Below are 26,690 nucleotides of genomic sequence, written 5' to 3'. Positions count from 1 at the left end.
TTGCCCAGTCCTGTTGAAGTCGACTTTATGGGAGACACGAAGAGAAGCTGGCCGAAAATATGGCTGCACGGATTGAGGAGAGATGCGAACACATTGATGAGAGATGTTCTGCTACAATAGAGAATACTGGCCTGGAGACAGCTGTAGAGGATAGCAGGCTCGAAAGGCATTCATGAGACATATTGAACCTCGCTGATACTAGCAGAAACCTACGGAGGGCCACCGTGGACTGGAGGAAGTTCCTCAATTCTCTGCTCCAAGAACGGGTCCAAGATCTCTGACGTCTAAAGAGAAGAGATGGCAGAGATGATAAAAACGCTCATGTTCTTGAAAGAGGTCAGATAATCCACACGACCCAAGGGGCAATTCCAAGCCATTCAGATCAAAGTGCACCAAGCCCAGGTAAGCCTTTTCCCAGGTTTGGGCCTAGCTATCAAGCACTTGCTCTTCCCTCCCCTCCACTCAGGCATCCATTTGGAGGGATCAGTACCTGAGCTGCAATGAAGCCAGTAAGAGAAGAGCAAGCCCCTCCTAGAATCAGATTTCCTCTAGCTTCATCCTCTGTGAACAACAGGGAACCCCATAAAGGTCAAATACTCTCGTATGAAATAGATAGGAATTGAATACTTAGCTCCCACAAAGAAACGATGGCCTTCCGCTAGATTCAGCAAATGCTGGGTTCATGTCTTCTCTGGGGTGAAGGGAGTGTGGTAAGTGAGGGGAATCTTTGACTGAACTTGAATCTGTATTAGGCCTCCGTTTTTCAAGACAGTCTAGGTACATATTAGAAGTCAGATAGTGAACGGAACTGTAAAAGTCGCCAATGACATGAAAGACACAGCTTATGTGGACCGTCTTTCAATTGAGTCAAGCCCCCGGGGGCAATCGATCATGGGGGTGCAGACTTGGTTGCATTCAAGTGCTTTACCCAACATGATCGGATGATTAAGCGTTCTCATCACTGATAGAAGAACACCTGGTTCTCAGTAGCCTAGCATAGCTGCAGCAGGCTTCTCATAGCTATAATGCCTCTAGGTTCTTTGGATTCAAAGCTAAATGTATATATTTAGTTCGTTTCCTCTTGTATTTTCCTTGAGAGGGATGTTACACCTTGAAATGCCAACATTGACCAGTAGGTGTCATCGGGAGTAAAGGGCACCACATGCACAAGTGAATCCAAGCTTGGGGGTTATTTCATGTTTCCATTAGTTATTTCATGGTTCCTGTTGGTTTCGGAGGCTTCAACAGTAAAGAGTTGACATGACCCCTTTAAAAGTTCGGACTGCTAGTTTGCATTCTATCTGTCTATGTTTTCCTTAGAGCTGACAAAATGTTACCGAAATTGACAAGTCGGGCTTCTAGGTCGAATTAGTATGTTTCAGAAACTAACTTCATTTTCGTATAACTCCCAAAACATTTATATATATTCTATTAAATTTTTAGAGACTGCAAATGAGATATCAACACAATGTCAAAACTGGAGTCTTCGGACAATCCCTCCCACCACGGCTGTATAGAAACAAAGAGATAAAAAAAAAATCACATTTCTGTGAAATGTATCTGGAAAGTGTTGATTCATCGATGCCCAGTTGACAGAGAAGCAGTGCAACCTGCGCTCACTCGCTCCCATGAACACAGCAATGGAAACATCCACTCACCCAGCCCTTGGCACAGGACACTTGCCGAAGAGAGGCCTGTTACTTCCAAAGACAGGATGAGGCCTCAGAACACCTGGAAGCAGGAGAAGGAAAAGCAGGGAATGGATACCAGTGCATGGTCTGAGCCCTGTTGATGGAGCAGTAAAGGTGAAACTCTCTTTAACTTGGACGCACACTCTCAAGCGGACAGGAGACATGGGATTGAAGGTGATGCGCTGAGTGTTAGAAGAGTGCACAGCAGATGCTTGGCTGACAGAACGCAAAGAATCCAGTGCAAAATATCCCCACAGTTGATTCTGAGACCAAGCTCCGAGCTGCCAAATTTGAGGTAGCAGAGGCAGGGTTCAGGGAGGGATAGGGCTACGGATGATGGCACACGCTGAGTCTCAGGGATCTGGAGTGCGTTGTGGGATGTGGTGGGTCCTATCAAGAGAGCAAACCGACCTGTGACCCCAATGAGCAAGCAACCACCCTGGCGCACGCAGTTGAAATTATCGATATGTCCCATGGCCACACCCAGTGCATCTGCAGGACCAGAGACCAATTTGGTCTTTTTGCCAATAGAGCATGTGTGGGGCTGAATCAGAGATATTGTGCATCGGGTCTGAGGGATCCAGGGGGCCTTGGGTTTGAATTCAGAATGAAAAGCCTTAGGATCTGCTACATTCATAACCTGGGCTGTGATTATGGTTTGGTTTGAGGCACAGGATGTGCAACAGCTCTGTGGTTGCCTTCGTGCACCCGTGCCACAAGGATGAGAGGACAAGGAAGTGTGGTCCAAGACCACAGCGTGAGAAGAGGAAGGATTTCCTTCAGTTTATCGCTCAAAAGCGGATGCTACATTTTGGATGGCACCGGCACGGTTCGGCAGCGAGGACACCAAGTTCGGGCTGCGGGATCATTCCAGCAGGCCCTGATGTGTGACATCCATAGATATGCTTCCACTGGTGTTTCTGTAGACAGAGAAGCTCTTGGAAGAACTGGTTTCAGTGGGACATTCCCGTGGCACTACAAAGCACAAGCGCACTCACACTCTGCTCTTCTAGAAACACTCCAAAATAACATAGAGTAGAATGCAGAGCTGAGAACCTTTAGAAGCTCCATTTCCACCAGAGGAAGTGTCCTGTGCTCTTTCAGATTTGTGAGATAAGCGTAATCAAAATGAGGTTATCCTAATCGAAATAGTATGGGGCATTCATCACAACAAAGGCAACACCAGCAATTGGAGATAGACCAGACAACACACACAGGAACAGGACATGGCATCAATGTCTAGGAAAATTTGTCCTCACAGAAATCCCATGCAATTGTGTAGAGCCAAGAGTCTAAACTTTTCACTTAACCAAGCCCTAGAAGTCTACATTAGATACCTGAAATTACCTGACCAGTAGAGATGAAGAAATACAGTAAAAGGAAAAGGAAGTACCATTTTCAGTTCCAAAGAGATTGAAGGCCCTAAAGATAAGCTTTCAGACAACTAGACTGCAAAACGCTCTCCAGAGCAAGTATTGAAAATGGAGGTGAGGGAAACACTGAAGAACAACAGTGTCTCAGAATCACAAAAGGCAGAATACCAGAAAAGGGGAAGAGAAAGCCTAAAGACGAGCCAAATAATATCAGAAAACTCAGTGGATGAGAAAATATCAGGGCTAACATTCCGTCCTAAGCAGACTAGATATTGCAGAGGGATGCGTGAATGACTTTGAAGACAGGGGAACAGACATCCCTCGGTCAGAAGCACACATAGGAAAGCAAGTGCAAACCAATGAAAACATCACTGTTGAATCCTGGTTTATGAGAGGCATGAAAGACTAAAATTCGAAAGAGTCCCAGATGGAAAAGCAAGAGATAAAGAAACAAACAATGTTTGAAAAGTTATGTGTAGAAAAATCAGACTGAAACTTGCTGAAAGCCAAGATAGAATCATCTAGGCGAATTCAGGAAGTACACAGCGTCCAAAAGAGGTGGAATCCCAATAGACTTAGCAGCAGCTGTATGATCCAAATCAACAAAGTTCATGAGCATCCCAGTGATTTAAAATGCGCCTGGAGGAAAGCAACATAGTCACAAGAGAACCTCCAGAGGGGTTTCAGCTGCTATCTCAGCAGCAATATTGCAGGACAGGGAGGAGTGCCAGGACATAGACCATAGCTTGAATGGCAAAATGCTGCCATCTAGGGTAGCCTATGCCACATGACCACCATTACTAATAACAGCAGAGCAAGAGAATGCCACAGACCTGCAAATCTTAAAAGAATTCAGCAGTTCGAAACTTATCCTAACAGATAGGTTGAGAATTCTCCCCTGAAGGGATAAGCAGCAAGATGAAATGGAAAGAAGAAAACCCTTATTGGAAATGCAAGAAGAGCATGAGTGGAAAAGAAGAAACAAGAAGAAAGCAAGGAGGACATCAAAACCCTAAAGATGGGAGAGGGAAGCAGGAAATCATAGGGGATTGGAAGCACTATCTTAAGGGAGTCAGCTTATATGACTCTCTGTTGGAAGCAAACGGAGAGATGCATGGCCTGACGTGTTTGCAAAACAAACGAGAAGCAGACCAAGAAAGAATCAAACAAACAAACCACACAAAAAGGGTAGGGTAACATGAATATTCAAAAGAAATTACTCAAGGTGATGTCAAGGATCATTCAGTACGCATCGACCCAGTATCGCGGCTTGAATGTACTCAGCACACCTGTATTCGGAAATCAGAGGCGTGCATTTATATTCGTAAATATTGTTTCATATGAGCATATCGTGACCTAACCAAAATGCCGATTAGGAATCCAATGGATTCCTAGTCCGTGATATAGACTTGCAAGTCTTCCAACAGGATGAATGAATGCCATATTCTACACTACGTCGAGAAGAAATGGCACAAGCCTATAACAAGGAAAAGTAGCTCCGCAAAAGTGTACTAAGATCAAAAGAGACAGGCAGTAAAGTGCACATTGGGGATTGTATCATTCCTAGGAATTTCAGCCCCCTTGAAACAAATGGATAGATGTCCCGTGAATGCGGGTGTTTCAGCAGAAATCAACCGACGGCTATGTATTGCGGGTGTGCCCATATTACAGGAAGAATAGTTTCCCTTAGTGGGTCTCTGTGTACTGTGAACTGTTAGAAAGTTTAAAGACGTGTGAAACATTCAACTGAAAATGGACACACTTCTTCCCTCCGTTGCTACAGTGCATACAGATCTGAACAAAAGGAAAGAGGGAAGAACAAAGGCCCATGGGACGCTAGTGGGTAGAATCACATTTACCTTAGGAACCTCTCGCCGGATGCAGCCCCTCCCCCAACACTGACAAGATGCAGCAGCCATTGGGGATGGCAGTTAGCGGTTGGATTCCAGGTGGAATGTTGGTGTGTACCGCGAGGCTTGTTGTGGCTGGTGGATCCTAGGTAACCGGGCAGAGTTCTGTGGGTGGATCAGTGCGATGGAGGGGCTGCCGCCCTCTGTGGAGCTTGGCTTAGGTCTTTGGTCCGGGAAGCTGTGTCAGTTCGAGATACTGCTGCTGCCCAAAGACCTGAGTTCACGGGTCAGTTTCCAGAACCTGAAAGGGCAGACAGTGGAAGATCTGCCTGTCTTCAGCTTACTGGAGAGGCTCCGAGGTCCTTTCAGACTTGCCCAGTCCTGTTGAAGTCGACTTTATGGGAGACACGAAGAGAAGCTGGCCGAAAATATGGCTGCACGGATTGAGGAGAGATGCGAACACATTGATGAGAGATGTTCTGCTACAATAGAGAATACTGGCCTGGAGACAGCTGTAGAGGATAGCAGGCTCGAAAGGCATTCATGAGACATATTGAACCTCGCTGATACTAGCAGAAACCTACGGAGGGCCACCGTGGACTGGAGGAAGTTCCTCAATTCTCTGCTCCAAGAACGGGTCCAAGATCTCTGACGTCTAAAGAGAAGAGATGGCAGAGATGATAAAAACGCTCATGTTCTTGAAAGAGGTCAGATAATCCACACGACCCAAGGGGCAATTCCAAGCCATTCAGATCAAAGTGCACCAAGCCCAGGTAAGCCTTTTCCCAGGTTTGGGCCTAGCTATCAAGCACTTGCTCTTCCCTCCCCTCCACTCAGGCATCCATTTGGAGGGATCAGTACCTGAGCTGCAATGAAGCCAGTAAGAGAAGAGCAAGCCCCTCCTAGAATCAGAGTTCCTCTAGCTTCATCCTCTGTGAACAACAGGGAACCCCATAAAGGTCAAATACTCTCGTATGAAATAGATAGGAATTGAATACTTAGCTCCCACAAAGAAACGATGGCCTTCCGCTAGAGTCAGCAAATGCTGGGTTCATGTCTTCTCTGGGGTGAAGGGAGTGTGGTAAGTGAGGGGAATCTTTGACTGAACTTGAATCTGTATTAGGCCTCCGTTTTTCAAGACAGTCTAGGTACATATTAGAAGTCAGATAGTGAACGGAACTGTAAAAGTCGCCAATGACATGAAAGACACAGCTTATGTGGACCGTCTTTCAATTGAGTCAAGCCCCCGGGGGCAATCGATCATGGGGGTGCAGACTTGGTTGCATTCAAGTGCTTTACCCAACATGATCGGATGATTAAGCGTTCTCATCACTGATAGAAGAACACCTGGTTCTCAGTAGCCTAGCATAGCTGCAGCAGGCTTCTCATAGCTATAATGCCTCTAGGTTCTTTGGATTCAAAGCTAAATGTATATATTTAGTTCGTTTCCTCTTGTATTTTCCTTGAGAGGGATGTTACACCTTGAAATGCCAACATTGACCAGTAGGTGTCATCGGGAGTAAAGGGCACCACATGCACAAGTGAATCCAAGCTTGGGGGTTATTTCATGTTTCCATTAGTTATTTCATGGTTCCTGTTGGTTTCGGAGGCTTCAACAGTAAAGAGTTGACATGACCCCTTTAAAAGTTCGGACTGCTAGTTTGCATTCTATCTGTCTATGTTTTCCTTAGAGCTGACAAAATGTTACCGAAATTGACAAGTCGGGCTTCTAGGTCGAATTAGTATGTTTCAGAAACTAACTTCATTTTCGTATAACTCCCAAAACATTTATATATATTCTATTAAATTTTTAGAGACTGCAAATGAGATATCAACACAATGTCAAAACTGGAGTCTTCGGACAATCCCTCCCACCACGGCTGTATAGAAACAAAGAGATAAAAAAAAAATCACATTTCTGTGAAATGTATCTGGAAAGTGTTGATTCATCGATGCCCAGTTGACAGAGAAGCAGTGCAACCTGCGCTCACTCGCTCCCATGAACACAGCAATGGAAACATCCACTCACCCAGCCCTTGGCACAGGACACTTGCCGAAGAGAGGCCTGTTACTTCCAAAGACAGGATGAGGCCTCAGAACACCTGGAAGCAGGAGAAGGAAAAGCAGGGAATGGATACCAGTGCATGGTCTGAGCCCTGTTGATGGAGCAGTAAAGGTGAAACTCTCTTTAACTTGGACGCACACTCTCAAGCGGACAGGAGACATGGGATTGAAGGTGATGCGCTGAGTGTTAGAAGAGTGCACAGCAGATGCTTGGCTGACAGAACGCAAAGAATCCAGTGCAAAATATCCCCACAGTTGATTCTGAGACCAAGCTCCGAGCTGCCAAATTTGAGGTAGCAGAGGCAGGGTTCAGGGAGGGATAGGGCTACGGATGATGGCACACGCTGAGTCTCAGGGATCTGGAGTGCGTTGTGGGATGTGGTGGGTCCTATCAAGAGAGCAAACCGACCTGTGACCCCAATGAGCAAGCAACCACCCTGGCGCACGCAGTTGAAATTATCGATATGTCCCATGGCCACACCCAGTGCATCTGCAGGACCAGAGACCAATTTGGTCTTTTTGCCAATAGAGCATGTGTGGGGCTGAATCAGAGATATTGTGCATCGGGTCTGAGGGATCCAGGGGGCCTTGGGTTTGAATTCAGAATGAAAAGCCTTAGGATCTGCTACATTCATAACCTGGGCTGTGATTATGGTTTGGTTTGAGGCACAGGATGTGCAACAGCTCTGTGGTTGCCTTCGTGCACCCGTGCCACAAGGATGAGAGGACAAGGAAGTGTGGTCCAAGACCACAGCGTGAGAAGAGGAAGGATTTCCTTCAGTTTATCGCTCAAAAGCGGATGCTACATTTTGGATGGCACCGGCACGGTTCGGCAGCGAGGACACCAAGTTCGGGCTGCGGGATCATTCCAGCAGGCCCTGATGTGTGACATCCATAGATATGCTTCCACTGGTGTTTCTGTAGACAGAGAAGCTCTTGGAAGAACTGGTTTCAGTGGGACATTCCCGTGGCACTACAAAGCACAAGCGCACTCACACTCTGCTCTTCTAGAAACACTCCAAAATAACATAGAGTAGAATGCAGAGCTGAGAACCTTTAGAAGCTCCATTTCCACCAGAGGAAGTGTCCTGTGCTCTTTCAGATTTGTGAGATAAGCGTAATCAAAATGAGGTTATCCTAATCGAAATAGTATGGGGCATTCATCACAACAAAGGCAACACCAGCAATTGGAGATAGACCAGACAACACACACAGGAACAGGACATGGCATCAATGTCTAGGAAAATTTGTCCTCACAGAAATCCCATGCAATTGTGTAGAGCCAAGAGTCTAAACTTTTCACTTAACCAAGCCCTAGAAGTCTACATTAGATACCTGAAATTACCTGACCAGTAGAGATGAAGAAATACAGTAAAAGGAAAAGGAAGTACCATTTTCAGTTCCAAAGAGATTGAAGGCCCTAAAGATAAGCTTTCAGACAACTAGACTGCAAAACGCTCTCCAGAGCAAGTATTGAAAATGGAGGTGAGGGAAACACTGAAGAACAACAGTGTCTCAGAATCACAAAAGGCAGAATACCAGAAAAGGGGAAGAGAAAGCCTAAAGACGAGCCAAATAATATCAGAAAACTCAGTGGATGAGAAAATATCAGGGCTAACATTCCGTCCTAAGCAGACTAGATATTGCAGAGGGATGCGTGAATGACTTTGAAGACAGGGGAACAGACATCCCTCGGTCAGAAGCACACATAGGAAAGCAAGTGCAAACCAATGAAAACATCACTGTTGAATCCTGGTTTATGAGAGGCATGAAAGACTAAAATTCGAAAGAGTCCCAGATGGAAAAGCAAGAGATAAAGAAACAAACAATGTTTGAAAAGTTATGTGTAGAAAAATCAGACTGAAACTTGCTGAAAGCCAAGATAGAATCATCTAGGCGAATTCAGGAAGTACACAGCGTCCAAAAGAGGTGGAATCCCAATAGACTTAGCAGCAGCTGTATGATCCAAATCAACAAAGTTCATGAGCATCCCAGTGATTTAAAATGCGCCTGGAGGAAAGCAACATAGTCACAAGAGAACCTCCAGAGGGGTTTCAGCTGCTATCTCAGCAGCAATATTGCAGGACAGGGAGGAGTGCCAGGACATAGACCATAGCTTGAATGGCAAAATGCTGCCATCTAGGGTAGCCTATGCCACATGACCACCATTACTAATAACAGCAGAGCAAGAGAATGCCACAGACCTGCAAATCTTAAAAGAATTCAGCAGTTCGAAACTTATCCTAACAGATAGGTTGAGAATTCTCCCCTGAAGGGATAAGCAGCAAGATGAAATGGAAAGAAGAAAACCCTTATTGGAAATGCAAGAAGAGCATGAGTGGAAAAGAAGAAACAAGAAGAAAGCAAGGAGGACATCAAAACCCTAAAGATGGGAGAGGGAAGCAGGAAATCATAGGGGATTGGAAGCACTATCTTAAGGGAGTCAGCTTATATGACTCTCTGTTGGAAGCAAACGGAGAGATGCATGGCCTGACGTGTTTGCAAAACAAACGAGAAGCAGACCAAGAAAGAATCAAACAAACAAACCACACAAAAAGGGTAGGGTAACATGAATATTCAAAAGAAATTACTCAAGGTGATGTCAAGGATCATTCAGTACGCATCGACCCAGTATCGCGGCTTGAATGTACTCAGCACACCTGTATTCGGAAATCAGAGGCGTGCATTTATATTCGTAAATATTGTTTCATATGAGCATATCGTGACCTAACCAAAATGCCGATTAGGAATCCAATGGATTCCTAGTCCGTGATATAGACTTGCAAGTCTTCCAACAGGATGAATGAATGCCATATTCTACACTACGTCGAGAAGAAATGGCACAAGCCTATAACAAGGAAAAGTAGCTCCGCAAAAGTGTACTAAGATCAAAAGAGACAGGCAGTAAAGTGCACATTGGGGATTGTATCATTCCTAGGAATTTCAGCCCCCTTGAAACAAATGGATAGATGTCCCGTGAATGCGGGTGTTTCAGCAGAAATCAACCGACGGCTATGTATTGCGGGTGTGCCCATATTACAGGAAGAATAGTTTCCCTTAGTGGGTCTCTGTGTACTGTGAACTGTTAGAAAGTTTAAAGACGTGTGAAACATTCAACTGAAAATGGACACACTTCTTCCCTCCGTTGCTACAGTGCATACAGATCTGAACAAAAGGAAAGAGGGAAGAACAAAGGCCCATGGGACGCTAGTGGGTAGAATCACATTTACCTTAGGAACCTCTCGCCGGATGCAGCCCCTCCCCCAACACTGACAAGATGCAGCAGCCATTGGGGATGGCAGTTAGCGGTTGGATTCCAGGTGGAATGTTGGTGTGTACCGCGAGGCTTGTTGTGGCTGGTGGATCCTAGGTAACCGGGCAGAGTTCTGTGGGTGGATCAGTGCGATGGAGGGGCTGCCGCCCTCTGTGGAGCTTGGCTTAGGTCTTTGGTCCGGGAAGCTGTGTCAGTTCGAGATACTGCTGCTGCCCAAAGACCTGAGTTCACGGCTCAGTTTCCAGAACCTGAAAGGGCAGACAGTGGAAGATCTGCCTGTCTTCAGCTTACTGGAGAGGCTCCGAGGTCCTTTCAGACTTGCCCAGTCCTGTTGAAGTCGACTTTATGGGAGACACGAAGAGAAGCTGGCCGAAAATATGGCTGCACGGATTGAGGAGAGATGCGAACACATTGATGAGAGATGTTCTGCTACAATAGAGAATACTGGCCTGGAGACAGCTGTAGAGGATAGCAGGCTCGAAAGGCATTCATGAGACATATTGAACCTCGCTGATACTAGCAGAAACCTACGGAGGGCCACCGTGGACTGGAGGAAGTTCCTCAATTCTCTGCTCCAAGAACGGGTCCAAGATCTCTGACGTCTAAAGAGAAGAGATGGCAGAGATGATAAAAACGCTCATGTTCTTGAAAGAGGTCAGATAATCCACACGACCCAAGGGGCAATTCCAAGCCATTCAGATCAAAGTGCACCAAGCCCAGGTAAGCCTTTTCCCAGGTTTGGGCCTAGCTATCAAGCACTTGCTCTTCCCTCCCCTCCACTCAGGCATCCATTTGGAGGGATCAGTACCTGAGCTGCAATGAAGCCAGTAAGAGAAGAGCAAGCCCCTCCTAGAATCAGAGTTCCTCTAGCTTCATCCTCTGTGAACAACAGGGAACCCCATAAAGGTCAAATACTCTCGTATGAAATAGATAGGAATTGAATACTTAGCTCCCACAAAGAAACGATGGCCTTCCGCTAGAGTCAGCAAATGCTGGGTTCATGTCTTCTCTGGGGTGAAGGGAGTGTGGTAAGTGAGGGGAATCTTTGACTGAACTTGAATCTGTATTAGGCCTCCGTTTTTCAAGACAGTCTAGGTACATATTAGAAGTCAGATAGTGAACGGAACTGTAAAAGTCGCCAATGACATGAAAGACACAGCTTATGTGGACCGTCTTTCAATTGAGTCAAGCCCCCGGGGGCAATCGATCATGGGGGTGCAGACTTGGTTGCATTCAAGTGCTTTACCCAACATGATCGGATGATTAAGCGTTCTCATCACTGATAGAAGAACACCTGGTTCTCAGTAGCCTAGCATAGCTGCAGCAGGCTTCTCATAGCTATAATGCCTCTAGGTTCTTTGGATTCAAAGCTAAATGTATATATTTAGTTCGTTTCCTCTTGTATTTTCCTTGAGAGGGATGTTACACCTTGAAATGCCAACATTGACCAGTAGGTGTCATCGGGAGTAAAGGGCACCACATGCACAAGTGAATCCAAGCTTGGGGGTTATTTCATGTTTCCATTAGTTATTTCATGGTTCCTGTTGGTTTCGGAGGCTTCAACAGTAAAGAGTTGACATGACCCCTTTAAAAGTTCGGACTGCTAGTTTGCATTCTATCTGTCTATGTTTTCCTTAGAGCTGACAAAATGTTACCGAAATTGACAAGTCGGGCTTCTAGGTCGAATTAGTATGTTTCAGAAACTAACTTCATTTTCGTATAACTCCCAAAACATTTATATATATTCTATTAAATTTTTAGAGACTGCAAATGAGATATCAACACAATGTCAAAACTGGAGTCTTCGGACAATCCCTCCCACCACGGCTGTATAGAAACAAAGAGATAAAAAAAAAATCACATTTCTGTGAAATGTATCTGGAAAGTGTTGATTCATCGATGCCCAGTTGACAGAGAAGCAGTGCAACCTGCGCTCACTCGCTCCCATGAACACAGCAATGGAAACATCCACTCACCCAGCCCTTGGCACAGGACACTTGCCGAAGAGAGGCCTGTTACTTCCAAAGACAGGATGAGGCCTCAGAACACCTGGAAGCAGGAGAAGGAAAAGCAGGGAATGGATACCAGTGCATGGTCTGAGCCCTGTTGATGGAGCAGTAAAGGTGAAACTCTCTTTAACTTGGACGCACACTCTCAAGCGGACAGGAGACATGGGATTGAAGGTGATGCGCTGAGTGTTAGAAGAGTGCACAGCAGATGCTTGGCTGACAGAACGCAAAGAATCCAGTGCAAAATATCCCCACAGTTGATTCTGAGACCAAGCTCCGAGCTGCCAAATTTGAGGTAGCAGAGGCAGGGTTCAGGGAGGGATAGGGCTACGGATGATGGCACACGCTGAGTCTCAGGGATCTGGAGTGCGTTGTGGGATGTGGTGGGTCCTATCAAGAGAGCAAACCGACCTGTGACCCCAATGAGCAAGCAACCACCCTGGCGCACGCAGTTGAAATTATCGATATGTCCCATGGCCACACCCAGTGCATCTGCAGGACCAGAGACCAATTTGGTCTTTTTGCCAATAGAGCATGTGTGGGGCTGAATCAGAGATATTGTGCATCGGGTCTGAGGGATCCAGGGGGCCTTGGGTTTGAATTCAGAATGAAAAGCCTTAGGATCTGCTACATTCATAACCTGGGCTGTGATTATGGTTTGGTTTGAGGCACAGGATGTGCAACAGCTCTGTGGTTGCCTTCGTGCACCCGTGCCACAAGGATGAGAGGACAAGGAAGTGTGGTCCAAGACCACAGCGTGAGAAGAGGAAGGATTTCCTTCAGTTTATCGCTCAAAAGCGGATGCTACATTTTGGATGGCACCGGCACGGTTCGGCAGCGAGGACACCAAGTTCGGGCTGCGGGATCATTCCAGCAGGCCCTGATGTGTGACATCCATAGATATGCTTCCACTGGTGTTTCTGTAGACAGAGAAGCTCTTGGAAGAACTGGTTTCAGTGGGACATTCCCGTGGCACTACAAAGCACAAGCGCACTCACACTCTGCTCTTCTAGAAACACTCCAAAATAACATAGAGTAGAATGCAGAGCTGAGAACCTTTAGAAGCTCCATTTCCACCAGAGGAAGTGTCCTGTGCTCTTTCAGATTTGTGAGATAAGCGTAATCAAAATGAGGTTATCCTAATCGAAATAGTATGGGGCATTCATCACAACAAAGGCAACACCAGCAATTGGAGATAGACCAGACAACACACACAGGAACAGGACATGGCATCAATGTCTAGGAAAATTTGTCCTCACAGAAATCCCATGCAATTGTGTAGAGCCAAGAGTCTAAACTTTTCACTTAACCAAGCCCTAGAAGTCTACATTAGATACCTGAAATTACCTGACCAGTAGAGATGAAGAAATACAGTAAAAGGAAAAGGAAGTACCATTTTCAGTTCCAAAGAGATTGAAGGCCCTAAAGATAAGCTTTCAGACAACTAGACTGCAAAACGCTCTCCAGAGCAAGTATTGAAAATGGAGGTGAGGGAAACACTGAAGAACAACAGTGTCTCAGAATCACAAAAGGCAGAATACCAGAAAAGGGGAAGAGAAAGCCTAAAGACGAGCCAAATAATATCAGAAAACTCAGTGGATGAGAAAATATCAGGGCTAACATTCCGTCCTAAGCAGACTAGATATTGCAGAGGGATGCGTGAATGACTTTGAAGACAGGGGAACAGACATCCCTCGGTCAGAAGCACACATAGGAAAGCAAGTGCAAACCAATGAAAACATCACTGTTGAATCCTGGTTTATGAGAGGCATGAAAGACTAAAATTCGAAAGAGTCCCAGATGGAAAAGCAAGAGATAAAGAAACAAACAATGTTTGAAAAGTTATGTGTAGAAAAATCAGACTGAAACTTGCTGAAAGCCAAGATAGAATCATCTAGGCGAATTCAGGAAGTACACAGCGTCCAAAAGAGGTGGAATCCCAATAGACTTAGCAGCAGCTGTATGATCCAAATCAACAAAGTTCATGAGCATCCCAGTGATTTAAAATGCGCCTGGAGGAAAGCAACATAGTCACAAGAGAACCTCCAGAGGGGTTTCAGCTGCTATCTCAGCAGCAATATTGCAGGACAGGGAGGAGTGCCAGGACATAGACCATAGCTTGAATGGCAAAATGCTGCCATCTAGGGTAGCCTATGCCACATGACCACCATTACTAATAACAGCAGAGCAAGAGAATGCCACAGACCTGCAAATCTTAAAAGAATTCAGCAGTTCGAAACTTATCCTAACAGATAGGTTGAGAATTCTCCCCTGAAGGGATAAGCAGCAAGATGAAATGGAAAGAAGAAAACCCTTATTGGAAATGCAAGAAGAGCATGAGTGGAAAAGAAGAAACAAGAAGAAAGCAAGGAGGACATCAAAACCCTAAAGATGGGAGAGGGAAGCAGGAAATCATAGGGGATTGGAAGCACTATCTTAAGGGAGTCAGCTTATATGACTCTCTGTTGGAAGCAAACGGAGAGATGCATGGCCTGACGTGTTTGCAAAACAAACGAGAAGCAGACCAAGAAAGAATCAAACAAACAAACCACACAAAAAGGGTAGGGTAACATGAATATTCAAAAGAAATTACTCAAGGTGATGTCAAGGATCATTCAGTACGCATCGACCCAGTATCGCGGCTTGAATGTACTCAGCACACCTGTATTCGGAAATCAGAGGCGTGCATTTATATTCGTAAATATTGTTTCATATGAGCATATCGTGACCTAACCAAAATGCCGATTAGGAATCCAATGGATTCCTAGTCCGTGATATAGACTTGCAAGTCTTCCAACAGGATGAATGAATGCCATATTCTACACTACGTCGAGAAGAAATGGCACAAGCCTATAACAAGGAAAAGTAGCTCCGCAAAAGTGTACTAAGATCAAAAGAGACAGGCAGTAAAGTGCACATTGGGGATTGTATCATTCCTAGGAATTTCAGCCCCCTTGAAACAAATGGATAGATGTCCCGTGAATGCGGGTGTTTCAGCAGAAATCAACCGACGGCTATGTATTGCGGGTGTGCCCATATTACAGGAAGAATAGTTTCCCTTAGTGGGTCTCTGTGTACTGTGAACTGTTAGAAAGTTTAAAGACGTGTGAAACATTCAACTGAAAATGGACACACTTCTTCCCTCCGTTGCTACAGTGCATACAGATCTGAACAAAAGGAAAGAGGGAAGAACAAAGGCCCATGGGACGCTAGTGGGTAGAATCACATTTACCTTAGGAACCTCTCGCCGGATGCAGCCCCTCCCCCAACACTGACAAGATGCAGCAGCCATTGGGGATGGCAGTTAGCGGTTGGATTCCAGGTGGAATGTTGGTGTGTACCGCGAGGCTTGTTGTGGCTGGTGGATCCTAGGTAACCGGGCAGAGTTCTGTGGGTGGATCAGTGCGATGGAGGGGCTGCCGCCCTCTGTGGAGCTTGGCTTAGGTCTTTGGTCCGGGAAGCTGTGTCAGTTCGAGATACTGCTGCTGCCCAAAGACCTGAGTTCACGGGTCAGTTTCCAGAACCTGAAAGGGCAGACAGTGGAAGATCTGCCTGTCTTCAGCTTACTGGAGAGGCTCCGAGGTCCTTTCAGACTTGCCCAGTCCTGTTGAAGTCGACTTTATGGGAGACACGAAGAGAAGCTGGCCGAAAATATGGCTGCACGGATTGAGGAGAGATGCGAACACATTGATGAGAGATGTTCTGCTACAATAGAGAATACTGGCCTGGAGACAGCTGTAGAGGATAGCAGGCTCGAAAGGCATTCATGAGACATATTGAACCTCGCTGATACTAGCAGAAACCTACGGAGGGCCACCGTGGACTGGAGGAAGTTCCTCAATTCTCTGCTCCAAGAACGGGTCCAAGATCTCTGACGTCTAAAGAGAAGAGATGGCAGAGATGATAAAAACGCTCATGTTCTTGAAAGAGGTCAGATAATCCACACGACCCAAGGGGCAATTCCAAGCCATTCAGATCAAAGTGCACCAAGCCCAGGTAAGCCTTTTCCCAGGTTTGGGCCTAGCTATCAAGCACTTGCTCTTCCCTCCCCTCCACTCAGGCATCCATTTTGAGGGATCAGTACCTGAGCTGCAATGAAGCCAGTAAGAGAAGAGCAAGCCCCTCCTAGAATCAGAGTTCCTCTAGCTTCATCCTCTGTGAACAACAGGGAACCCCATAAAGGTCAAATACTCTCGTATGAAATAGATAGGAATTGAATACTTAGCTCCCACAAAGAAACGATGGCCTTCCGCTAGATTCAGCAAATGCTGGGTTCATGTCTTCTCTGGGGTGAAGGGAGTGTGGTAAGTGAGGGGAATCTTTGACTGAACTTGAATCTGTATTAGGCCTCCGTTTTTCAAGACAGTCTAGGTACATATTAGAAGTCAGATAGTGAACGGAACTGTAAAAGTCACCAATGACATGAAAGACACAGCTTATGTGGACCGTCTTTCAATTGAGTCAAGCCCCCGGGGGCAATCGATCATGGGGGTGCAGACTTGGTTGCATTCAAGTGCTTTACCCAACATGATCGGATGATTAAGCGTTCTCATCACTGATAGAAGAACACCTGGTTCTCAGTAGCCTAGCATAGCTGCAGCAGGCTTCTCATAGCTATAATGCCTCTAGGTTCTTTGGATTCAAAGCTAAATGTATATATTTAGTTCGTTTCCTCTTGTATTTTCCTTGAGAGGGATGTTACACCTTGAAATGCCAACATTGACCAGTAGGTGTCATCGGGAGTAAAGGGCACCACATGCACAAGTGAATCCAAGCTTGGGGGTTATTTCATGTTTCCATTAGTTATTTCATGGTTCCTGTTGGTTTCGGAGGCTTCAACAGTAAAGAGTTGACATGACCCCTTTAAAAGTTCGGACTGCTAGTTTGCATTCTATCTGTCTATGTTTTCCTTAGAGCTGACAAAATGTTACCGAAATTGACAAGTCGGGCTTCTAGGTCGAATTAGTATGTTTCAGAAACTAACTTCATTTTCGTATAACTCCCAAAACATTTATATATATTCTATTAAATTTTTAGAGACTGCAAATGAGATATCAACACAATGTCAAAACTGGAGTCTTCGGACAATCCCTCCCACCACGGCTGTATAGAAACAAAGAGATAAAAAAAAAATCACATTTCTGTGAAATGTATCTGGAAAGTGTTGATTCATCGATGCCCAGTTGACAGAGAAGCAGTGCAACCTGCGCTCACTCGCTCCCATGAACACAGCAATGGAAACATCCACTCACCCAGCCCTTGGCACAGGACACTTGCCGAAGAGAGGCCTGTTACTTCCAAAGACAGGATGAGGCCTCAGAACACCTGGAAGCAGGAGAAGGAAAAGCAGGGAATGGATACCAGTGCATGGTCTGAGCCCTGTTGATGGAGCAGTAAAGGTGAAACTCTCTTTAACTTGGACGCACACTCTCAAGCGGACAGGAGACATGGGATTGAAGGTGATGCGCTGAGTGTTAGAAGAGTGCACAGCAGATGCTTGGCTGACAGAACGCAAAGAATCCAGTGCAAAATATCCCCACAGTTGATTCTGAGACCAAGCTCCGAGCTGCCAAATTTGAGGTAGCAGAGGCAGGGTTCAGGGAGGGATAGGGCTACGGATGATGGCACACGCTGAGTCTCAGGGATCTGGAGTGCGTTGTGGGATGTGGTGGGTCCTATCAAGAGAGCAAACCGACCTGTGACCCCAATGAGCAAGCAACCACCCTGGCGCACGCAGTTGAAATTATCGATATGTCCCATGGCCACACCCAGTGCATCTGCAGGACCAGAGACCAATTTGGTCTTTTTGCCAATAGAGCATGTGTGGGGCTGAATCAGAGATATTGTGCATCGGGTCTGAGGGATCCAGGGGGCCTTGGGTTTGAATTCAGAATGAAAAGCCTTAGGATCTGCTACATTCATAACCTGGGCTGTGATTATGGTTTGGTTTGAGGCACAGGATGTGCAACAGCTCTGTGGTTGCCTTCGTGCACCCGTGCCACAAGGATGAGAGGACAAGGAAGTGTGGTCCAAGACCACAGCGTGAGAAGAGGAAGGATTTCCTTCAGTTTATCGCTCAAAAGCGGATGCTACATTTTGGATGGCACCGGCACGGTTCGGCAGCGAGGACACCAAGTTCGGGCTGCGGGATCATTCCAGCAGGCCCTGATGTGTGACATCCATAGATATGCTTCCACTGGTGTTTCTGTAGACAGAGAAGCTCTTGGAAGAACTGGTTTCAGTGGGACATTCCCGTGGCACTACAAAGCACAAGCGCACTCACACTCTGCTCTTCTAGAAACACTCCAAAATAACATAGAGTAGAATGCAGAGCTGAGAACCTTTAGAAGCTCCATTTCCACCAGAGGAAGTGTCCTGTGCTCTTTCAGATTTGTGAGATAAGCGTAATCAAAATGAGGTTATCCTAATCGAAATAGTATGGGGCATTCATCACAACAAAGGCAACACCAGCAATTGGAGATAGACCAGACAACACACACAGGAACAGGACATGGCATCAATGTCTAGGAAAATTTGTCCTCACAGAAATCCCATGCAATTGTGTAGAGCCAAGAGTCTAAACTTTTCACTTAACCAAGCCCTAGAAGTCTACATTAGATACCTGAAATTACCTGACCAGTAGAGATGAAGAAATACAGTAAAAGGAAAAGGAAGTACCATTTTCAGTTCCAAAGAGATTGAAGGCCCTAAAGATAAGCTTTCAGACAACTAGACTGCAAAACGCTCTCCAGAGCAAGTATTGAAAATGGAGGTGAGGGAAACACTGAAGAACAACAGTGTCTCAGAATCACAAAAGGCAGAATACCAGAAAAGGGGAAGAGAAAGCCTAAAGACGAGCCAAATAATATCAGAAAACTCAGTGGATGAGAAAATATCAGGGCTAACATTCCGTCCTAAGCAGACTAGATATTGCAGAGGGATGCGTGAATGACTTTGAAGACAGGGGAACAGACATCCCTCGGTCAGAAGCACACATAGGAAAGCAAGTGCAAACCAATGAAAACATCACTGTTGAATCCTGGTTTATGAGAGGCATGAAAGACTAAAATTCGAAAGAGTCCCAGATGGAAAAGCAAGAGATAAAGAAACAAACAATGTTTGAAAAGTTATGTGTAGAAAAATCAGACTGAAACTTGCTGAAAGCCAAGATAGAATCATCTAGGCGAATTCAGGAAGTACACAGCGTCCAAAAGAGGTGGAATCCCAATAGACTTAGCAGCAGCTGTATGATCCAAATCAACAAAGTTCATGAGCATCCCAGTGATTTAAAATGCGCCTGGAGGAAAGCAACATAGTCACAAGAGAACCTCCAGAGGGGTTTCAGCTGCTATCTCAGCAGCAATATTGCAGGACAGGGAGGAGTGCCAGGACATAGACCATAGCTTGAATGGCAAAATGCTGCCATCTAGGGTAGCCTATGCCACATGACCACCATTAGTAATAACAGCAGAGCAAGAGAATGCCACAGACCTGCAAATCTTAAAAGAATTCAGCAGTTCGAAACTTATCCTAACAGATAGGTTGAGAATTCTCCCCTGAAGGGATAAGCAGCAAGATGAAATGGAAAGAAGAAAACCCTTATTGGAAATGCAAGAAGAGCATGAGTGGAAAAGAAGAAACAAGAAGAAAGCAAGGAGGACATCAAAACCCTAAAGATGGGAGAGGGAAGCAGGAAATCATAGGGGATTGGAAGCACTATCTTAAGGGAGTCAGCTTATATGACTCTCTGTTGGAAGCAAACGGAGAGATGCATGGCCTGACGTGTTTGCAAAACAAACGAGAAGCAGACCAAGAAAGAATCAAACAAACAAACCACACAAAAAGGGTAGGGTAACATGAATATTCAAAAGAAATTACTCAAGGTGATGTCAAGGATCATTCAGTACGCATCGACCCAGTATCGCGGCTTGAATGTACTCAGCACACCTGTATTCGGAAATCAGAGGCGTGCATTTATATTCGTAAATATTGTTTCATATGAGCATATCGTGACCTAACCAAAATGCCGATTAGGAATCCAATGGATTCCTAGTCCGTGATATAGACTTGCAAGTCTTCCAACAGGATGAATGAATGCCATATTCTACACTACGTCGAGAAGAAATGGCACAAGCCTATAACAAGGAAAAGTAGCTCCGCAAAAGTGTACTAAGATCAAAAGAGACAGGCAGTAAAGTGCACATTGGGGATTGTATCATTCCTAGGAATTTCAGCCCCCTTGAAACAAATGGATAGATGTCCCGTGAATGCGGGTGTTTCAGCAGAAATCAACCGACGGCTATGTATTGCGGGTGTGCCCATATTACAGGAAGAATAGTTTCCCTTAGTGGGTCTCTGTGTACTGTGAACTGTTAGAAAGTTTAAAGACGTGTGAAACATTCAACTGAAAATGGACACACTTCTTCCCTCCGTTGCTACAGTGCATACAGATCTGAACAAAAGGAAAGAGGGAAGAACAAAGGCCCATGGGACGCTAGTGGGTAGAATCACATTTACCTTAGGAACCTCTCGCCGGATGCAGCCCATCCCCCAACACTGACAAGATGCAGCAGCCATTGGGGATGGCAGTTAGCGGTTGGATTCCAGGTGGAATGTTGGTGTGTACCGCGAGGCTTGTTGTGGCTGGTGGATCCTAGGTAACCGGGCAGAGTTCTGTGGGTGGATCAGTGCGATGGAGGGGCTGCCGCCCTCTGTGGAGCTTGGCTTAGGTCTTTGGTCCGGGAAGCTGTGTCAGTTCGAGATACTGCTGCTGCCCAAAGACCTGAGTTCACGGCTCAGTTTCCAGAACCTGAAAGGGCAGACAGTGGAAGATCTGCCTGTCTTCAGCTTACTGGAGAGGCTCCGAGGTCCTTTCAGACTTGCCCAGTCCTGTTGAAGTCGACTTTATGGGAGACACGAAGAGAAGCTGGCCGAAAATATGGCTGCACGGATTGAGGAGAGATGCGAACACATTGATGAGAGATGTTCTGCTACAATAGAGAATACTGGCCTGGAGACAGCTGTAGAGGATAGCAGGCTCGAAAGGCATTCATGAGACATATTGAACCTCGCTGATACTAGCAGAAACATACGGAGGGCCACCGTGGACTGGAGGAAGTTCCTCAATTCTCTGCTCCAAGAACGGGTCCAAGATCTCTGACGTCTAAAGAGAAGAGATGGCAGAGATGATAAAAACGCTCATGTTCTTGAAAGAGGTCAGATAATCCACACGACCCAAGGGGCAATTCCAAGCCATTCAGATCAAAGTGCACCAAGCCCAGGTAAGCCTTTTCCCAGCTTTGGGCCTAGCTATCAAGCACTTGCTCTTCCCTCCCCTCCACTCAGGCATCCATTTTGAGGGATCAGTACCTGAGCTGCAATGAAGCCAGTAAGAGAAGAGCAAGCCCCTCCTAGAATCAGAGTTCCTCTAGCTTCATCCTCTGTGAACAACAGGGAACCACATAAAGGTCAAATACTCTCGTATGAAATAGATAGGAATTGAATACTTAGCTCCCACAAAGAAACGATGGCCTTCCGCTAGAGTCAGCAAATGCTGGGTTCATGTCTTCTCTGGGGTGAAGGGAGTGTGGTAAGTGAGGGGAATCTTTGACTGAACTTGAATCTGTATTAGGCCTCCGTTTTTCAAGACAGTCTAGGTACATATTAGAAGTCAGATAGTGAACGGAACTGTTAAAGTCACCAATGACATGAAAGACACAGCTTATGTGGACCGTCTTTCAATTGAGTCAAGCCCCCGGGGGCAATCGATCATGGGGGTGCAGACTTGGTTGCATTCAAGTGCTTTACCCAACATGATCGGATGATTAAGCGTTCTCATCACTGATAGAAGAACACCTGGTTCTCAGTAGCCTAGCATAGCTGCAGCAGGCTTCTCATAGCTATAATGCCTCTAGGTTCTTTGGATTCAAAGCTAAATGTATATATTTAGTTCGTTTCCTCTTGTATTTTCCTTGAGAGGGATGTTACACCTTGAAATGCCAACATTGACCAGTAGGTGTCATCGGGAGTAAAGGGCACCACATGCACAAGTGAATCCAAGCTTGGGGGTTATTTCATGTTTCCATTAGTTATTTCATGGTTCCTGTTGGTTTCGGAGGCTTCAACAGTAAAGAGTTGACATGACCCCTTTAAAAGTTCGGACTGCTAGTTTGCATTCTATCTGTCTATGTTTTCCTTAGAGCTGACAAAATGTTACCGAAATTGACAAGTCGGGCTTCTAGGTCGAATTAGTATGTTTCAGAAACTAACTTCATTTTCGTATAACTCCCAAAACATTTATATATATTCTATTAAATTTTTAGAGACTGCAAATGAGATATCAACACAATGTCAAAACTGGAGTCTTCGGACAATCCCTCCCACCACGGCTGTATAGAAACAAAGAGATAAAAAAAAAATCACATTTCTGTGAAATGTATCTGGAAAGTGTTGATTCATCGATGCCCAGTTGACAGAGAAGCAGTGCAACCTGCGCTCACTCGCTCCCATGAACACAGCAATGGAAACATCCACTCACCCAGCCCTTGGCACAGGACACTTGCCGAAGAGAGGCCTGTTACTTCCAAAGACAGGATGAGGCCTCAGAACACCTGGAAGCAGGAGAAGGAAAAGCAGGGAATGGATACCAGTGCATGGTCTGAGCCCTGTTGATGGAGCAGTAAAGGTGAAACTCTCTTTAACTTGGACGCACACTCTCAAGCGGACAGGAGACATGGGATTGAAGGTGATGCGCTGAGTGTTAGAAGAGTGCACAGCAGATGCTTGGCTGACAGAACGCAAAGAATCCAGTGCAAAATATCCCCACAGTTGATTCTGAGACCAAGCTCCGAGCTGCCAAATTTGAGGTAGCAGAGGCAGGGTTCAGGGAGGGATAGGGCTACGGATGATGGCACACACTGAGTCTCAGGGATCTGGAGTGCGTTGTGGGATGTGGTGGGTCCTATCAAGAGAGCAAACCGACCTGTGACCCCAATGAGCAAGCAACCACCCTGGCGCACGCAGTTGAAATTATCGATATGTCCCATGGCCACACCCAGTGCATCTGCATTACCAGAGACCAATTTGGTCTTTTTGCCAATAGAGCATGTGTGGGGCTGAATCAGAGATATTGTGCATCGGGTCTGAGGGATCCAGGGGGCCTTGGGTTTGAATTCAGAATGAAAAGCCTTAGGATCTGCTACATTCATAACCTGGGCTGTGATTATGGTTTGGTTTGAGGCACAGGATGTGCAACAGCTCTGTGGTTGCCTTCGTGCACCCGTGCCACAAGGATGAGAGGACAAGGAAGTGTGGTCCAAGACCACAGCGTGAGAAGAGGAAGGATTTCCTTCAGTTTATCGCTCAAAAGCAGATGCTACATTTTGGATGGCACCGGCACGGTTCGGCAGCGAGGACACCAAGTTCGGGCTGCGGGATCATTCCAGCAGGCCCTGATGTGTGACATCCATAGATATGCTTCCACTGGTGTTTCTGTAGACAGAGAAGCTCTTGGAAGAACTGGTTTCAGTGGGACATTCCCGTGGCACTACAAAGCACAAGCGCACTCACACTCTGCTCTTCTAGAAACACTCCAAAATAACATAGAGTAGAATGCAGAGCTGAGAACCTTTAGAAGCTCCATTTCCACCAGAGGAAGTGTCCTGTGCTCTTTCAGATTTGTGAGATAAGCGTAATCAAAATGAGGTTATCCTAATCGAAATAGTATGGGGCATTCATCACAACAAAGGCAACACCAGCAATTGGAGATAGACCAGACAACACACACAGGAACAGGACATGGCATCAATGTCTAGGAAAATTTGTCCTCACAGAAATCCCATGCAATTGTGTAGAGCCAAGAGTCTAAACTTTTCACTTAACCAAGCCCTAGAAGTCTACATTAGATACCTGAAATTACCTGACCAGTAGAGATGAAGAAATACAGTAAAAGGAAAAGGAAGTACCATTTTCAGTTCCAAAGAGATTGAAGGCCCTAAAGATAAGCTTTCAGACAACTAGACTGCAAAACGCTCTCCAGAGCAAGTATTGAAAATGGAGGTGAGGGAAACACTGAAGAACAACAGTGTCTCAGAATCACAAAAGGCAGAATACCAGAAAAGGGGAAGAGAAAGCCTAAAGACGAGCCAAATAATATCAGAAAACTCAGTGGATGAGAAAATATCAGGGCTAACATTCCGTCCTAAGCAGACTAGATATTGCAGAGGGATGCGTGAATGACTTTGAAGACAGGGGAACAGACATCCCTCGGTCAGAAGCACACATAGGAAAGCAAGTGCAAACCAATGAAAACATCACTGTTGAATCCTGGTTTATGAGAGGCATGAAAGACTAAAATTCGAAAGAGTCCCAGATGGAAAAGCAAGAGATAAAGAAACAAACAATGTTTGAAAAGTTATGTGTAGAAAAATCAGACTGAAACTTGCTGAAAGCCAAGATAGAATCATCTAGGCGAATTCAGGAAGTACACAGCGTCCAAAAGAGGTGGAATCCCAATAGACTTAGCAGCAGCTGTATGATCCAAATCAACAAAGTTCATGAGCATCCCAGTGATTTAAAATGCGCCTGGAGGAAAGCAACATAGTCACAAGAGAACCTCCAGAGGGGTTTCAGCTGCTATCTCAGCAGCAATATTGCAGGACAGGGAGGAGTGCCAGGACATAGACCATAGCTTGAATGGCAAAATGCTGCCATCTAGGGTAGCCTATGCCACATGACCACCATTACTAATAACAGCAGAGCAAGAGAATGCCACAGACCTGCAAATCTTAAAAGAATTCAGCAGTTCGAAACTTATCCTAACAGATAGGTTGAGAATTCTCCCCTGAAGGGATAAGCAGCAAGATGAAATGGAAAGAAGAAAACCCTTATTGGAAATGCAAGAAGAGCATGAGTGGAAAAGAAGAAACAAGAAGAAAGCAAGGAGGACATCAAAACCCTAAAGATGGGAGAGGGAAGCAGGAAATCATAGGGGATTGGAAGCACTATCTTAAGGGAGTCAGCTTATATGACTCTCTGTTGGAAGCAAACGGAGAGATGCATGGCCTGACGTGTTTGCAAAACAAACGAGAAGCAGACCAAGAAAGAATCAAACAAACAAACCACACAAAAAGGGTAGGGTAACATGAATATTCAAAAGAAATTACTCAAGGTGATGTCAAGGATCATTCAGTACGCATCGACCCAGTATCGCGGCTTGAATGTACTCAGCACACCTGTATTCGGAAATCAGAGGCGTGCATTTATATTCGTAAATATTGTTTCATATGAGCATATCGTGACCTAACCAAAATGCCGATTAGGAATCCAATGGATTCCTAGTCCGTGATATAGACTTGCAAGTCTTCCAACAGGATGAATGAATGCCATATTCTACACTACGTCGAGAAGAAATGGCACAAGCCTATAACAAGGAAAAGTAGCTCCGCAAAAGTGTACTAAGATCAAAAGAGACAGGCAGTAAAGTGCACATTGGGGATTGTATCATTCCTAGGAATTTCAGCCCCCTTGAAACAAATGGATAGATGTCCCGTGAATGCGGGTGTTTCAGCAGAAATCAACCGACGGCTATGTATTGCGGGTGTGCCCATATTACAGGAACAATAGTTTCCCTTAGTGGGTCTCTGTGTACTGTGAACTGTTAGAAAGTTTAAAGACGTGTGAAACATTCAACTGAAAATGGACACACTTCTTCCCTCCGTTGCTACAGTGCATACAGATCTGAACAAAAGGAAAGAGGGAAGAACAAAGGCCCATGGGACGCTAGTGGGTAGAATCACATTTACCTTAGGAACCTCTCGCCGGATGCAGCCCCTCCCCCAACACTGACAAGATGCAGCAGCCATTGGGGATGGCAGTTAGCGGTTGGATTCCAGGTGGAATGTTGGTGTGTACCGCGAGGCTTGTTGTGGCTGGTGGATCCTAGGTAACCGGGCAGAGTTCTGTGGGTGGATCAGTGCGATGGAGGGGCTGCCGCCCTCTGTGGAGCTTGGCTTAGGTCTTTGGTCCGGGAAGCTGTGTCAGTTCGAGATACTGCTGCTGCCCAAAGACCTGAGTTCACGGCTCAGTTTCCAGAACCTGAAAGGGCAGACAGTGGAAGATCTGCCTGTCTTCAGCTTACTGGAGAGGCTCCGAGGTCCTTTCAGACTTGCCCAGTCCTGTTGAAGTCGACTTTATGGGAGACACGAAGAGAAGCTGGCCGAAAATATGGCTGCACGGATTGAGGAGAGATGCGAACACATTGATGAGAGATGTTCTGCTACAATAGAGAATACTGGCCTGGAGACAGCTGTAGAGGATAGCAGGCTCGAAAGGCATTCATGAGACATATTGAACCTCGCTGATACTAGCAGAAACATACGGAGGGCCACCGTGGACTGGAGGAAGTTCCTCAATTCTCTGTTCCAAGAACG

The 26,690-nt window shown here is 45.7% G+C and overlaps 5 long non-coding RNA genes across 5 annotated transcripts; all 5 read right to left on the bottom strand.

Moving 5' to 3' along the window:
* Window positions 1-39: 39 nt before the first annotated feature.
* On the bottom strand, window positions 40-5,150 carry LOC140693269 (uncharacterized). Its single transcript, XR_012068992.1, has 3 exons — window positions 4,924-5,150; window positions 1,659-1,731; window positions 40-284 (listed from the first exon to the last, which is right to left on the bottom strand). It is a non-coding gene; the product is annotated as an uncharacterized lncRNA (long non-coding RNA).
* Window positions 5,151-5,324: 174 nt separating this feature from the next.
* LOC140693265 (uncharacterized) lies at window positions 5,325-10,435 on the bottom strand. Its single transcript, XR_012068988.1, has 3 exons — window positions 10,209-10,435; window positions 6,944-7,016; window positions 5,325-5,569 (listed from the first exon to the last, which is right to left on the bottom strand). It is a non-coding gene; the product is annotated as an uncharacterized lncRNA (long non-coding RNA).
* Window positions 10,436-10,609: 174 nt separating this feature from the next.
* Window positions 10,610-15,720, bottom strand: LOC140693264 (uncharacterized). Its single transcript, XR_012068987.1, has 3 exons — window positions 15,494-15,720; window positions 12,229-12,301; window positions 10,610-10,854 (listed from the first exon to the last, which is right to left on the bottom strand). It is a non-coding gene; the product is annotated as an uncharacterized lncRNA (long non-coding RNA).
* A 174-nt stretch (window positions 15,721-15,894) lies between these two features.
* Window positions 15,895-20,978, bottom strand: LOC140693266 (uncharacterized). Its single transcript, XR_012068989.1, has 3 exons — window positions 20,779-20,978; window positions 17,514-17,586; window positions 15,895-16,139 (listed from the first exon to the last, which is right to left on the bottom strand). It is a non-coding gene; the product is annotated as an uncharacterized lncRNA (long non-coding RNA).
* A 252-nt stretch (window positions 20,979-21,230) lies between these two features.
* Window positions 21,231-26,290, bottom strand: LOC140693263 (uncharacterized). Its single transcript, XR_012068986.1, has 3 exons — window positions 26,064-26,290; window positions 22,799-22,871; window positions 21,231-21,424 (listed from the first exon to the last, which is right to left on the bottom strand). It is a non-coding gene; the product is annotated as an uncharacterized lncRNA (long non-coding RNA).
* Window positions 26,291-26,690: the final 400 nt, after the last annotated feature.

Source organism: Vicugna pacos, unplaced genomic scaffold, assembly GCF_048564905.1.
Source record: "Vicugna pacos unplaced genomic scaffold, VicPac4 scaffold_19, whole genome shotgun sequence".
NCBI classification, from domain to species: domain Eukaryota; kingdom Metazoa; phylum Chordata; class Mammalia; order Artiodactyla; family Camelidae; genus Vicugna; species Vicugna pacos.
Note: the sequence above shows the minus strand (reverse complement) of the source record. Positions and strands in the feature narration are given on the sequence as shown.